The following is a 14,586-nucleotide window of genomic DNA, read 5'->3' as shown; positions in this document are numbered from 1 at the left end:
GTGACGCCTGGGCCCCGGCACAGCAAGGAGAGAGGCTAGGTGGTGGTCTTGCCCCCACCCCAGCGTGTGCTCTTCTATTTTCTATTTTGCAGCACCCTCACAACCTTTTGTGAGCTTCTCCTCACATGCTCAGTACAGAGGCCCTGCTTTTGCCCATGAGCCTGAGGTCGTCGGAGCTCTGTTTCTATGCCTCTGCAGTTTGATTTGTACCTTCAGTCCGCTGTCCTCCTGACTGAAGACTTGTGCTGTTGCACGTGTCTGTCTGCTGTTGTCTTTCTGTCCCCACCGGTTCATTCCTGTCAGCTGCCCTTCACTGCTTAACAAAGTGTGGCTGTCCCTCCAAATCTGAGAGTTTGCATATGCTAATGTCCCTCCTAGAAATCCTAGTACCAGGGCTCCTTTCTCCCCCTGTATAGGTTCAATCATTTGTAGACTTAAGAGGGCACAGCGGAAGTCCAGCAAACAGTTTTTAGACTGTATCGTTTAGGGAACGGTGGCACGAATGCCCTGCATGCACCAATGTGGTGTCTTTCTTGACCATTTCTGACCTGACAATACAGAGCTCAGGAATGCAGAGGGTCAGCTGGCTTCAGATGGGAAATGACCTCATAGCTCTGACCTGGACCGGGCATCTTGGTTGGGTGGTGCTAACTCAGTGTGTCTTCTGGTCCCAGCCTAATTTCACCCAGATTTCCTGGTTACTTCTTTCAAGGCTGTTTGCAGAGGTCTATTCTTCCACACATGGCCTCCCCACAGCTGGGTGTCATCACAACATGGTGGCCTGCTTCCTCAACAGCCGGGGACTGAAGAGAATGACCAAAGTCGCGCTACGGTGCCTGTGAAGAAACCATCTCCAAAGCTCCCTGCTGTCGCTCTGGCTCTGTTCTGTTTCTCAGAAGGGAGTTTCTCAACCCAAGCCACAGTTATGGGGAGGAAGAAGTGGATTCTCAAAGGCAAGAGCCTTGAAAGATCTGTGGTAATTTCAAAACCACACAGCTTCTGGGTCTGGCCACTTTCCTTCTTTTCTTTAGTGTGACCGGTCAAGGTTGATTTCCTCAGCAAGCAGCATCACAGCATCCCTGTTCTGCAGCCACAAGCCACCGGTGACACCCTTGCCCTGATGAATGACGTTGAAAAATTATTCCAGACATTGTCAGATGTCCCCTCGGGTCTGGGGGTAGCCAGGGACAGCAAGGTTACTCCAGGCTGAGACACTGGGTCAAGAATCGCTGACCCTGGTCTTTTATCAGAAAATAACCTGTAAAACATACTTGTGGTGCCGTGTGCAGTGGACAGGCTGATTCACACTTCCGAGTCTAGCCAGCGAGTTCATGATTCGGCCCCGTTTGTGCCTTGGCCTTTATCTCTTCTTTTCTCTGATCGAAGTTCTGCACAGCAGCAGAGCCCAACACACTCTACAGTGTGCTTCAAGACAAACCACATTCCTCAGTTTCCCCCGTCTCTCACTTCCCATTTCTTCAGGGAAAGCACTTCAACTTTTGAAAACGTGTATTCCCTATCTCTACCCATGCTTACTTGCTGCTTCTGGCTTTTAGGTTTCTAGACTTTTCCACGCAGTAGCCTCTGGAGGAAAAGGACTTGGTGCACCCCCTTCCATTTCTATCCTCGCGTCTCCCCCACCCACATCTGGGAAGTGTTTATTGCTGCCGCTCCTATGAGTTTGTATTTGCCTGAGAACCAGTTCTTTTCTGTTCTGTGAACCGCTCTTTTCTTTCTTCTGCAGTTAACAGTTGCCTTTAAAAAAAAAAGTTGCAATTTTTATATAGATGTTTCAATGTTTCACAATTCAACCCTAAATCTCTTTTCAGTCCTGGCCTCAATTCTCTGTTTCAACTTTTTTAAAATAATATTTCTGGACTCTTGAGACAGGTTTCTTTTTGTATAAAAGTGTCATACAAAAATACTTGTATAAGTATTGCAGGGTAGTGCATGTATGTATTGCACCACGTTAGTTTCTGGTGTCTGCAGAGCTCAGAAAGGGGTATGGGATCCCCTGGAACTGGGGTTCCATACAGCTGTGAGCCACCACGTGGGTGTCTGGATCTGATTCTGGTCTGCAAGAACAGGTGCTCTGATCCACGCCTCCATCTCTCCGGCCTCAATTTCATCTTTTCAAAGGGATCTAGGAGCATCTGACCTCTTCATTCTGGGCTAGCTACCCCTCCCCGCTTGTAACATATGAGAGCCCAGGCAAACCCTTCATCATTGCTCTGAGACCCATTGTGTCGTGTTGGGTTAATATTATCTTTTGTGAATTCGCGTGGTTCTCAGAACCTCAGAGTGCAAGCTCATTTTGATACTGGATCATTGAGATGCAGTGGCAGCATTGTAGAACAGGTCCTTGATCCCACAAGACTTACCAGGAGGAAGAGACATCCAGAAGGACACATGCAAAGAGAAAACGATATAAAGGCACAGAAGGAGATGTCTGTGTGAGAATGGAGGCAGAGACTGCTACCACAAACATCTAGACCCAGCGAAGCTGAAAGCAACAGAAAGAATCCTTTCCTGAGACCTCGGAGGGAGCATGGTCCACTGCCACTGTGATCTCGAGCTTGCGCTCTCTCTCTCGCTCTCTCTCTCTCTCTCTCTCTCTCTCTCTCTCTCTCTCTCACTTTGCATCCCACCCTCAGCCCCCTTCCCCCCAGTCCTCCCTCACACAGTTCCTCCCGCCATCCCTCTTCTCCTTCTCCTCTGAGAAAGGGGAGCCTCCCACCCTGGGTATCACTCCATCCTGGAACATCAAGTCACAAAGGACTGGATGCATCTTCTCCAACTGAGGCTACACCAGGTGGCCCAGTTAGGGGAATGGAATTCACAGGCAGACAACAGGTTCAGGGTCAGCCCCTGCCCCAGTTATTGGGGCGCCCACATGAAAACCTGCATGTTTACTACATATGTGTGTGGGGTGGGGGAACTAGGTCCAGCCCATGCTCATTCTTTGGTTGTGGTTCAGTCTCTGGGAGCCCCCAAGAGTTGGTCTTTCTGTGGAGTGGAGTCCCCATTCTCATTTGGACCCTCAATACTTACCCTAAGTCTTCCACAAAGCTCCCCAAGCTCCATCTAATGTTTGGGTGTGAGTCTGTGCATCTGTTTCCACTGGCTGCTGAGTGGAGCCCCTCAGAGAACAGTCGTGCTAAACTCCTGTCTGCAAGCATAACAGAGTGTCAGGAATTGGTTCCTGCCCATGGGATGGGTCTCAGTTTGGGCAAGTCATTGATTGGTCATTCCCTCAGTCTCTCCTCCTTCTTTGTCCCCGTACATCTTGTAAGCAGGACACATTTTGGGTCAAAGGTTTTGTGGGTGGGTTACTGTCCTTATCTCTCCTGGGGGTGCTTCCTGGCCACTTCAAGATCCATATCCCCCCTCCCCTGCTAGAAGTCTCAGCTAGAGTCACCCCCATAGAATCCCTGGGGCCTCTCGATTTCCAGTTTCTTACCTCAAGGGTGATTACATAAAAGAATAAGTTTCTGGTATTTTGAGTGATGGTAATCTCCCATGTCCTCAGTATCATTTCAGTTTTAGGCACCTGTGGTCAGTCATTCACAGCCTGAAAAATATTAGATGAAAGGTTATAGAAATAAGCAGGTTAGATGAAAGCTTATAGAAATAAGCAAGTCCTACATTTTAAGTTCAAAGCAGTGTGATGAGGTCACATGCTATCCTTCTCTGTCTTGCCTGAGACATATCATGCCTCCTTATGCCTGGCGGGTCTACACTGTATATGCTACCCACCCTATAGTCATTTAGTCTTGATTGTGATTCTTTGGTGCAACATTGTAACATTGTGCTTGTATTTAGTAACCTTACCTTACTTAACAATGACTTTAAAGCAGGCTTTAAAGTGAGGCTGGTGGTTCCGATAGCCAAGAGGGGATACTCAATGCTTCCTCTAAAGTCTTGGCTTAATGAGGAAGAAAAAAGACTCATATGGGGAGGTTGCTGCTGTGTATGACAAGAATGAACGGAAGAATGTCTAATGAGAGTGGCTTTGTCCCAACATCCCACTGTCCCAACATCCACTGGATCTTGGGACACATTCCCTGTGCACACAGAGGAAAAAATGTCCTTTTCACCAGCCCCAGGGAGCTAGTGTGTATCTTCAATGACTTCCTGGGAAAAACAGAAATGTTTAAATGCTTTTGTTTGTCTCTCTCTCTGTTTGATTTTTAGTATCTGTATGTCTGGATTATCTTTATTCTACTCTTAGGCATTAACAATGATTGGGCTGTCTGTTGAATTTTAGGTTGGGAACTGTTTTCCTTTAGAATTTTAAACAATTCCAACCTTTAAAATCAGGCATGGTAACATGTCCTCTAACCCCTGCGTTCAGGAGGCTGACACAAGGAGTCTGGTTCGAAGCAAGCTTGAGACGAATAGATACACTCCTCTTGCCACCCCTTCTATCTCCCCCAATCTAGCACTTTCTGTAATCAGAGGATCACCTATTTCTAATTTAATAGGCCTGGTCTTGAATTTGTCTGGTGTCACATTGCCCAGAGTCATTGCTTCCTAACCTCCCTGGTGAAATCATAGTTCAATCAATTACTTCTAAACAGATTCAACCAGTCTGCACTATTGTTTTTGGTGGGAAGAGGGGATTATTTTATATCTCACATTTCATTTTATTTTTTGAGACAGGGTCTCGCTCTATAACCCTAGCTCACCTAGAACACACTACGGTGAACAGGTTAACCTTGAACTCATAGAGATCTTCCTGCCTGTGCCTCCCAAGCTTTGCTCCCAGCCCAAGTTGCCTGGTACCTGCTGGCTACAGGCTACTGAGTTTTTCAGCCTCCAATTCCCTAGCTGTTGGCCTGGGTCCATCACTGCCCAGGCGCATGCTCAGTTACCTCATCGTCTTGCTGCTATTTTCGCCTCTTGAGTTAAATCTTTAGGAATCCCCATCATGACCGCTGCCCTGGAGCGGAGGGAAATGCATTTCAAGTCCTTCCCAAAAAGTTCTTTCAGTACTGCTTCATGTGGAACAGCATTTTGGAGCAGTTGCATGCTGTCTGCAGCGCCATAAGGTGTGTTTTCTATAATCGTGTCTCTCTGTATATCCAGAGGGACCACGTTTGTATCAGGCACATTTCTCAAGTACTTTGACATTTGTACCTCGGCGCATCTGCTGTGTGCACTGTGGGTTCCACAGGAGATTCTGGGAGAACAGCGTCAAGACCCTGTGCAGACCCTGTAGCGTTAGGGTTATAATATGGCTGGGGATAACACCTGATATGGTCTAATCCTGAAGTATTGTATCTGCAACCCTTCGGAGGTCAGAGGTCGGGAGAGAGGTCGTCAGTCTGAATGGGGGGTTCATAAAGAAGCTTCTTGCTGCCAGGTCACCTTGGATGGCCGTGTACAGGGTGCTGGCACAGATGTATAACTGCCCCACCTTGCCACACACAGGGAAACAGCTCTAGAATGTTTCCTTACACAGGCGGCCTGAGACTTACAGGAATGAAGAGTCACCTTTAATTCCTGGGTCCAGAAGGGCCCAGAATGAATTTAGAATGACTAGAGACTCTCAGTTCAGAGCGACACTGAAAAAAGCAACCAATAATTACAGCTGGGGAGCCATGGAGTGGCCCAAAGAGACCGAGGCCGTCCATAGAAGACCAAAGAAAGAATTTTGTTTACGAATTTTTCATTTATGCTCCACCTACTTCCAAAAAGAATTTGGGGTTGTTGACAGGGACAGTAAACAAAGGTCCCAACTCTGAGACTCTACTCACTGTTAAAAGGGGTGAGGGGATGGAAGGCAATGGCTGTTCTGCTAGGAAGGAAGACAGCCGGGAACCAAACAAATCATGAGAAGGAGCTAGGCTAGCTACCGATGTGCACGTGAATGGCCAGCCGTGGGTGCCCCTGTCTTGGGACATTTGGGTCACATGTATATGTGGGACAGTGGTGCCCCTGGCCCAGCTCTGAGGGCAACCAAAATCCTAGGGTTCTCAGGTCCCTCAAGTGATGTGACGTTTGTATAGAACCTACTATGCACACCCTCCATGTGTGTTTAGCATGCATGCCCAGTAGTGTGATGCAGACAGCATACTGTGGGAGTATTTGTTAGACTATACTAGCAAGAAATAATGAGAAAAAATGTGCTCCCCCCCCATATGGTTGGTTGGTTCAACCTCCAGGTGTGAACCCTGGACAAGAGGAATCCGTCCAAATACATCCTCTCTGAGCACCATCAAGCAGTGGAAATTTCCATCAGATATTGTATTAAATCACCAATTCTGTTCTATTCTAGGCACTGGGCTTATTTGAATTTATTTATTTATTTATTTATTTATTTATTTATTTATTATTTATTTATTATTTATAGCCAGAGGTCATACTTTATTAGCTCCCAGGCTCTAGTTCTCCTTCTCCTATATAGTTCTGGTTCTACGTAGCCATCTTGTCTGGTGGGCAGCAATGAGACCCACTTTGCGCCCAGCAGGGGCATCTCTTCGTATAATGGAGGGTTTGCTAATATGCTGGTGGTCACCATCCCCATCCCCAAAAGGGTGCTTCACAGATTTATGGCTACATCCCACACCTGTGGCCAGCAGTTCCTCTTTGCCTTATACTTGTGGTAGGCCAGCCATTAAGATAGGTTTGTCAGTTTTGCCCCCCACCAGCCATGACACCAACAACAGCTCTGTTGGCAGAGGAAATGACCTTCTTAGACACTGAGGGCAGCTTCACTGGGGTCATCCAAGTCTTCTTGGTCTCTGGGTTGTGGGAGATGACTGTGGAGTAGTTCTGGGAGGCTTGTGCCAGCTTGCCCTGTCCCCAGGCTTCTCCTCCAGACAACCTTCAATAGTCCTTTCAGGCATGGTGCCCACGGGCAAAACATTGCCAACATGAATGGGCCTTCTTGCCGCATATACAAACTGTCCGGTATGGACTCCCTCTGCTACAATGAACAGCTCCTTCTGCTTCTTGAATCCGTAGGGATCACGAAAGACCACTTTCATGAGGGGAGCGCCGTGTCCAGAGTCATGAATGATGTCCTTTACGATGCTTTTAATGTAGCTGTGTCGCTCTGCAAAGTCCACAGCGCAGACATGCATAGCGCCCTTACAGTGTTTCACGTGCACATGAAACGCAGAACGGGTGCCTTTCCTCTGCCCTCGGATCACATGGTCCATGGCTCCAAGTCTGCCGACAAGCAAGGCTGAAAAAGTGATCTTGAGTTCTTAATGCAGCGTGTTCCTGGGAAGCCATGTGAGCCAGCGTGTCTATTTAGCAAGTGGCTCCCCATGTGTTGGTCTAAGAGTGCCTGCTTGCTTGAGGAGTATACTGTGGAGTATCTAGAATGTCAGTGTGGCCAGAAGAAAGGGTAGGCTAGAACCGGGGTATGGGGGATGGTGGTCAGACTGTAGATGCAGGTAGAGGAAAGACGTAGTTAAATTGTGTGAGCGAGAAGTTGACTTCTTGAGGAGTGTTATTGGAGACGGTCTAAGTCCCACAGCTGGAATGGGAACTAGCTTGGACTCCATCACAATATGGCGGGCTAGTTACTGAGACTCGGGAGTGTAACACTCACCTACTGTGGCTTCCTGAAGCCCAGGCCCAGGAAACTCCGGCAGCTCTCAACCCCTAGAATCTCACTGTTTTCTAAACCGTGACTTGCCAATGTCAGATGCTGGGTGGCCACCATGGGATGACACCCTGACACAAAGCTCCCTGGAGCTTTCCCACAACCACTTTCAAAACTGGAGCTCACAGCAGCCACCCGGGCTGGACTGGAGTCTGGTATGGGAGGCATCTGTATTGACCTCGGTCTATGCACTGAAGGATCTGGAGATCCGATGCTATGGAGCCAGCACTCAGAGCCCCTGGCCTGAGTGTTTCCAAGCAGAAGCAACCTAAGGCTTGGAAATGCTTTTGACATGGTGAGCTTTGTTGCTATTTAACTGGATGGTTTTTAGACAAAATGTCAGCTTGAATTTTAGGACAAACGGGCTCTCCTAAAGCGTATACAGGTAAATGAAAATGGGCATCGCCGTTGTGAGCGTTCTTTCACAGGTTCTGCCAAACCCGGGTGGTGGGACTTTGGAATTCTCTTGTTCACGCTGTGCCACAGGAGTACATTTTAGGTGGGAGAAAGTAGTTCTTGGGAACTCAGGGGACGTGAAAACCTGAGAAAGCAGTCAGCCCTTAGGCAGAGCCAAAGCTGGTGTGTGTGTGTGTGTGTGTGTGTGTGTGTGTGTGTGTGTGTGTGTGTGTGTGTGAGAGAGAGAGAGAGAGAGAGAGAGAGGTTAGAGGAGAGAGAGAGAGAGAGAGAGAGAGAGAGAGAGAGTGTGTGTGTGAGAGGTGTGTGTGTGTGTGAGAGAGAGAGAGAGAGGGGAGAGTGAGAGAGACTGTGTGTGTGAGAGAGAGATGTGTGTGTGTGTGAGAGAGAGAGAGAGAGAGGGAAAGAGAGAGATGTGAGAGTGTGTGTGAGAAAGAAAGTGACTGTGTGTATGTGTTTGCGTATGTGCATTCATGCATGTGTGTATGTGTGTGTGTGAGAGAGATGTATGTGTGTGAGAGAGAGTATGTCTGTGTGTGTGAGAAAGTGAGAGTGAGTGTGTGTGTGAGTGAGAGAGAGATTGTGTGTGTGTGTGTGTGTAAGGAGAGAGAGATGTGTGTGTGTGTGTACGGAGAGAGAGATGTGTGTGTGTGTAAGGAGAGAGAGATGTGTGTGTGTGTGTGTGTGTGTGTGTGTGTGTGTGTGAGAGAGAGAGAGAGAGAGAGAGAGAGAGAGAGAGAGAGTCTTTCTTGTCCTGCCCATTTGTTTCCTACAAGTATTGTTTAACAAGAGACAGTCTGCCTGGGTTGGGCTCTCAAACTTGCCATTTAGCCACTGCATGCCTCTTCTTTCTTCATCTATAAAATGGGGTATTCATGGTGTCTCTATTGTCATGGCAGGGCTGCAAGGACAGACCGGCTGTGTCTCAGTCCGAGTGTGACAAACCTCTGGGGTCATTGGTGCCCCCAGAGCTCACTTTAAGTGAGTGGACTCAGTTCATGAAGGTGTGCTCTGGGCTCACTGAGGATGAACACTCTGCCCAGAGCCACACTGTGGGGTTGGGGCAGAGCTGGTTTTGAATGTGGACCTTCTCATCTGTGAAACTAAGCCAGGTACTCATGATGCAGATGTCTGTGTGAGGTCAGACAGGCAGGTGTCTGAGGAGGCCAGGGGTCTCTGAGCTGGAGTACCACTGACTTGTCGCCTGTAGAGTGAATGCTGTTGGGAGGGGGTTGGGATGTCTGATATAGCAATTCTACTTTAGGGGAGAGCCACCCTGAAATTCTGAAGTTTGAGGGTTCTCGTGGAGTTCACACTGCCAGGGTCACCAGTGTCTTTTCAGTACAAACACATCAAACTACCCACTATGTAGGCAGCTGACTGCTGTGTACACACATTCCCCCATCCATCAGTGTGAAACTTAGACGGAATGGCAAGCAGACCTGAGAATACTTTACCATCGAATAATCAGTACCGCCGACACGCAGTGTGTATTTGCAGTGATCAGTCACCACAAGTGACATTGAACTTAGGAGAAAAAGAAGATGCAAATCAATTAAATATCATCCAGATCACAGGGTAATCGGTCAAAGCAAGATCAATGGAGTATGTCTGTCTTTACATGAAACAGAATCAGCTGGGATTAGACCAACACAGCCCCTCAGAGGGCTTCTTTATGAACAGCTCTATGGCTGGCGATGTGTTCTTTTCTGAAGTGAGATTGAAATCTTAGTAAATGAAGGGAAAATCTTATCATCTCTACAGCTACCCCGGGGGTTGCAGTCTGGGAAGACAAGTATACTGCACAACTCGCTTTGTGTTTATAGTCAAAACTCCGGGTTGGCCTCGGAGCAGCCTCGCTGGTCTCTCGTCTGCATGGGTGTTGGGCAGGTCATTTCAAAGACTGGGAGATGGGTTCTGACTCACTCACAACAGATAAAATCATAGCACTTTTGGAAGGGCACAAAGGAAATGGGTGGACTTGGTTTAGACAAGTTTATGAATCTGAAAGGCAAAGCAGATGAGTTCTATTATCTTAAACGTGTTTGAGCGAACAGAAGCTTTTATGAGAGTGAGAAAAGCCACATGTCACCGAATGAGAGAGGACACCTGTAATCCAGGCGGTCGTCAAAGAAGTCACATCCAGGATCACCAAGGACCAAGAGCTCACTAACAGGAGAAGCAAACAGCTCAGCTGTGGAGAAGAGCAAGTGGACACCCGAGTGGCCAGGACACGAAGGGGAGGCCACGGCATGCTCTCCAGAATGGCTGATCCCACAGTCCAGCTATGACTTCTTCACTCTGCTGTGAGTTAAGAAATGTGTTCAAGAGCTCACTGAGCAAAACCGCTCCACCGCACAGATACCGAGTGGCTCTGCTGAGTGCTGTAAGCAGCAATTAAGGATGCTCACCCACGATGGTGAGAAGAGAGGAGACAGGCAAAAAGCAACTCCATTGCAGGCGCCTCCCAAGCAGGCTGGGCCACTTCCTGGTCAGGAGCCAGAGAAGTTGCTAGAAAGTGTCATCAGTAGGGTGCATTGCTACACGGGATCCCAGTGGTACCCAGAGAACACATATGCGTTTCTTTATATATATATATATCAATTGCATTTAGTAAGTACTGAAGGAACTTTCATGCCCATTCCCTGCAGGTCTATGCTTTCTTGCAAATCACAGAAGTTATTTAAAATGTTCCATTGGTTTCCAAAATGTCCCCCAAGAGTCCATCTTTGGCCCCAAAAGAAGGTGTTGGGGCAAAGAAATAGGAAGATGGCATCATAGAGTGAAGTGACAGGAATTAGGGCATTTGTTGGCAAGGACCCAGGAGGAGATGGGACAAGTCCACATGAGGGTCTGGGATCAAGGAGAGCTGAACCTCGGAGAAGGCGCCGATACAACATGGTGTGTGAGAAGCAGAGGGGCTGTAGCTGAGACGTGCTAGTGGCCCTGTTCCAGACCAGGCAGAACTAAGGCTAAGGGGTCTGTGAGACCCAGGCTGGGTGGATGAGAGCCTCACAGTTTCTCACGCAGTAATGACAACCTCCCAAGGAGCCAGGACAGTGATGGGGAGATGTTCATTTCTAAGCACAGACAGGACTCATTGGTCCAGGTAGCCACATCAAAGACAACAGAGCACCAGCAACCAGGCAGGAAGGGGCATAGCTTGAGATGTCAATAAGTCTTGGCCAGTATCCATGTCACCCAACGCCCGGATGCAAAGTGACATTCAAGTGTGTGACTATGGGTTATCATGAGCACTGGCCAGGACTTAACCTTTGTACCAATGTGAAATTTGAGCCTGGGTGTGGGGCAGGGCATGAGTAACAACCAGGCTCAGGGGAGGGGTGCGCTAGTGGGGCTTAGGGTAACAGTGGGTTCTCATAGTGATCGCATCAGTCTGCCGTGTGCGACTGTAACAAATCCCCAAGGCTAAGTTTTGTATGAAGTGATGAGACCTATGGCCTGGTGATTCTGGTATCTGGTAGGTATCGGGCATGCACTGTCACACCAGAGTGGAGAAGTGAGGCGGGAACCCAGTGTGTGCAGAAGGACCCAAGCCGTGGGCAGCCTTGTGGGCAGCCATCTTGTGGTAGCTGGTTCAGAACTGAAGGCTGAGCCCTGCTCCGATGAGCACAGATGGAAATGACCTGCTGTCATTCACTACACTGGCCTGTCAAAGGTCCCAGTACCTCAGCATGTCACCTCGAGGACCAAACCCCAGCACTGAAGTTCTGCTTTGACAGCTCTAGCCTTTGTTTCTGTTTTCTTGCTTGCACCATGAAACAAGATGCTTTGGGGGATCCCCTGGGTTCCTTAGGGAGAAGGAAAAGGGCTGAGGGAGGGTTCATCTACTAGTTCTGTGAAGGAAGCCTCTTGACCTTGCCCAGTGAGGAGCAACAATGATTTCTAGAAGTTCACAGAGAGGGTGGGTATGGTGGTTAGAATAGGTATGGCACCCATAAACACTTCTGTTTGAATGCTTGGCCCATGGGGAGTGGTGCTATTAGGAGGTGTGGCCTTATTGAAGGAGGTGTGGCCTTATTGAAGGAGGTGTGGCATTAGAGGAATCGTGTCACTGTGGAGGCGGGGTTTTGAAGTCTTAAAGACTCAAGCTCTGCCCAGTGTGAAGAACTGTAGTCTCCTTTGCTACCTGAGGATTAAAATGTAGAAAGAACTCTTGACTCCTCCAGCTCCATGTCTGCCTGCATGCTGCCATGCTTCCCACCATGATGATAATGGACTGAACCTCTGAACCTGCAAGCCAGCCCTAATTGAATGTTGTCCTTTATAAGAGTTGTCTTGGTCATGGTGTCTTTTCACAGCAACAAAACCCTAAGACAGTGGGAGACCAATGGGTCTTGTAAGTACAGAGAAATGTCCCCTAGGCATTCAGCTGTGGAGGCCACAGCTCACAGAAGAAAAAAACAAAACAAAACAAAATATCAAACTCCTCAGAAGTCACTATGGAATATCTCATGACTTAAAATGGCAGTGGAAGGAACTGCAGCTGACCAGAGTCCTCTCCAATCAGAAAGAGGAGCTCTGTTCTCGCAGTAGCCTTGGCAGAGGGCGAAGGGCAGAGGGCGAAGGGCAGAAGGCAGAGGAAAATGATAAAAGGCAGAGAGAGAGCAGAGGGCAGAGAGCAGAGGGCAGCTTAGATTAACTGACAACTGAATTCTGGAAGAAGCAGGAGCCAGCAGAACAGAGCAGAGAACATCCTTGGGGAAACCTGCCCTGGTGCTCTCCGCTCCTGGCTGACCAATCTATGTGCCCTAGGGAAGGCCCCTATCCGTGGATGAAGTTTAGGTCTTGAATACAGATTCCCTGGAATGGAAGTCCTGGTCTCGAGAGTGGTGCCTCTGGGAAGTGATAGCCTTAGGTCTCTAGGGATGCTCCTCCCTTCATGGTGTGATATGTGAGCCGCTTGAGCTACCACAGCCTCCGTGTGTTACCTGATCAAGCCAGCTGATCACGGTCTGTTGCCTGCACCGCCATGAGCCAAATCTCTTTAAAATTTATTTATTCCCTGTGCGTGCCCGTGCATGCGCGCGCGTGTTGGCTCCTGCTACAGAGCACATGTGGGAGGTCAGAGGACAACTCTTCAGGAGTTAGTCTCAGGCTCCTCCTTGTTTCTGAGGCAGAGGCTCGCTTGTTTCTCCACTGCGCATGCGCTTGCCACAGATTCTCCAGTCTTTGCCTCCCACCCAGCTTGTTCTGTGGGCTCCTCCGGTGGAGCTCAGGATGCTGGGCTTGCACAGCTAGAGCTTTTACCTGCTGGGACAGCTTGCCGTCCTTCCTGTTTCTTTCTAAGCTGGGCATCCCATGGAATTTGTTGTAATGATGAAAGCAGGCATATCTGGCTTCTATCTATGGCTGAACAAGGGTATATTCTTGTCCAGATGTTCGCACGAGCTGGCACAATGTTGTGGGCCTTATGCCAGAATTCAGTCCCAGCCAGATGAGTCTGGGCAAGTCAGCCACCGCCTTGTGCCTCCAGGCGCCTTTTGGAAAGATGAGCTGCTACAAGGATAGTAATTCCTCGTGACGTGCGAACTCATTCCAGCTCTTGGTGTTAAGTGACAGGGGCAGTGCACCCTGGGCCACAGCTACTCAGCTATTTTAAGAGCTTCTTTATGCCCGCAATTTCGTGCCATGTAGCTCACTCATTTGGAGTGTTTGATTCAACAGCCTCGGGCGATTAGCGGACCTGAGCATCCAGCACCAGGATGAACTTCAAATCATTCTTTAAACCCTCTGCAAATCAACCCTGACTTGACAGCTGACCGCCGCAGCCCTTGCCCACCCAGCCAGCCAGCCTTAGCCCAGCACCCAAAGTGCAGTTTCAATGGCTGTCTCCGAGTGTGCCCTAAACACACCAGCCGTTTCCCCTGCCAGCTGACAGCTCTGGCCTTGTAAATGCGGAACTATGGCAGCAGTAAAGAAAGAGACGAGGAAACGGATCTCTGTTAGGTTATTAAAAGGCAGCCCTTGCGAGATGGAAGATGAAAGGCTTGGTCTGACCTCAAGCTGGTTTATTCTCACACCTTTATTACCAACGTGTGCATGCGAATGGCCGAATGAGATGACCAGAAACGACTTCCGTAGTCTACAAGGGAAGCTGGGAAGTGTAGTCTTTTCAGTGGGAAACTCTATCTTCTTATAGGTTCAAAGCAAGCCAACAAGCACTAAGCACATCATGCCTTGAGGGCTTGCTTTGACAAATGCTCCCTCTTAAGTATGGGGAAGGCCAGGTTCTAATTCACTCCTCAGACACTTTATTCTCTGGTGGGAACTTTATGCCCTGTGCTGATAAGATCCAGCCAATAGAAGCCCTCTGTCTCTGCCAGGTCCAAGATTTGCCTGTGTGTAATCTGTGACGCCCAAGATTTGTCCTCACATCCTGTGAAGAGCCGCTATCCCTATCCTTTTGGGTACACCTCACCGTGCAGCAGTGCCTGGGAATGGCCTTGAACCCCTGGGGATCTAGGATCAGGCCCATAGAAACCTTTATATTTGGGGATGATGTGTGCTGATTGTTCTTAGAGCATTTTCCT

The 14,586-nt window shown here is 48.7% G+C and overlaps 1 pseudogene; it reads right to left on the bottom strand.

Annotated features, from left to right (window-relative positions):
- Window positions 1-6,386: 6,386 nt before the first annotated feature.
- LOC116910114 lies at window positions 6,387-7,166 on the bottom strand (annotated as a pseudogene).
- Between the last annotated feature and the right edge of the window lie 7,420 nt (window positions 7,167-14,586).

Source organism: Rattus rattus, chromosome 9, assembly GCF_011064425.1.
Source record: "Rattus rattus isolate New Zealand chromosome 9, Rrattus_CSIRO_v1, whole genome shotgun sequence".
Taxonomy (NCBI): Eukaryota; Metazoa; Chordata; class Mammalia; order Rodentia; family Muridae; genus Rattus; species Rattus rattus.
This window is presented reverse-complemented; position numbering and strand designations above follow the sequence as displayed.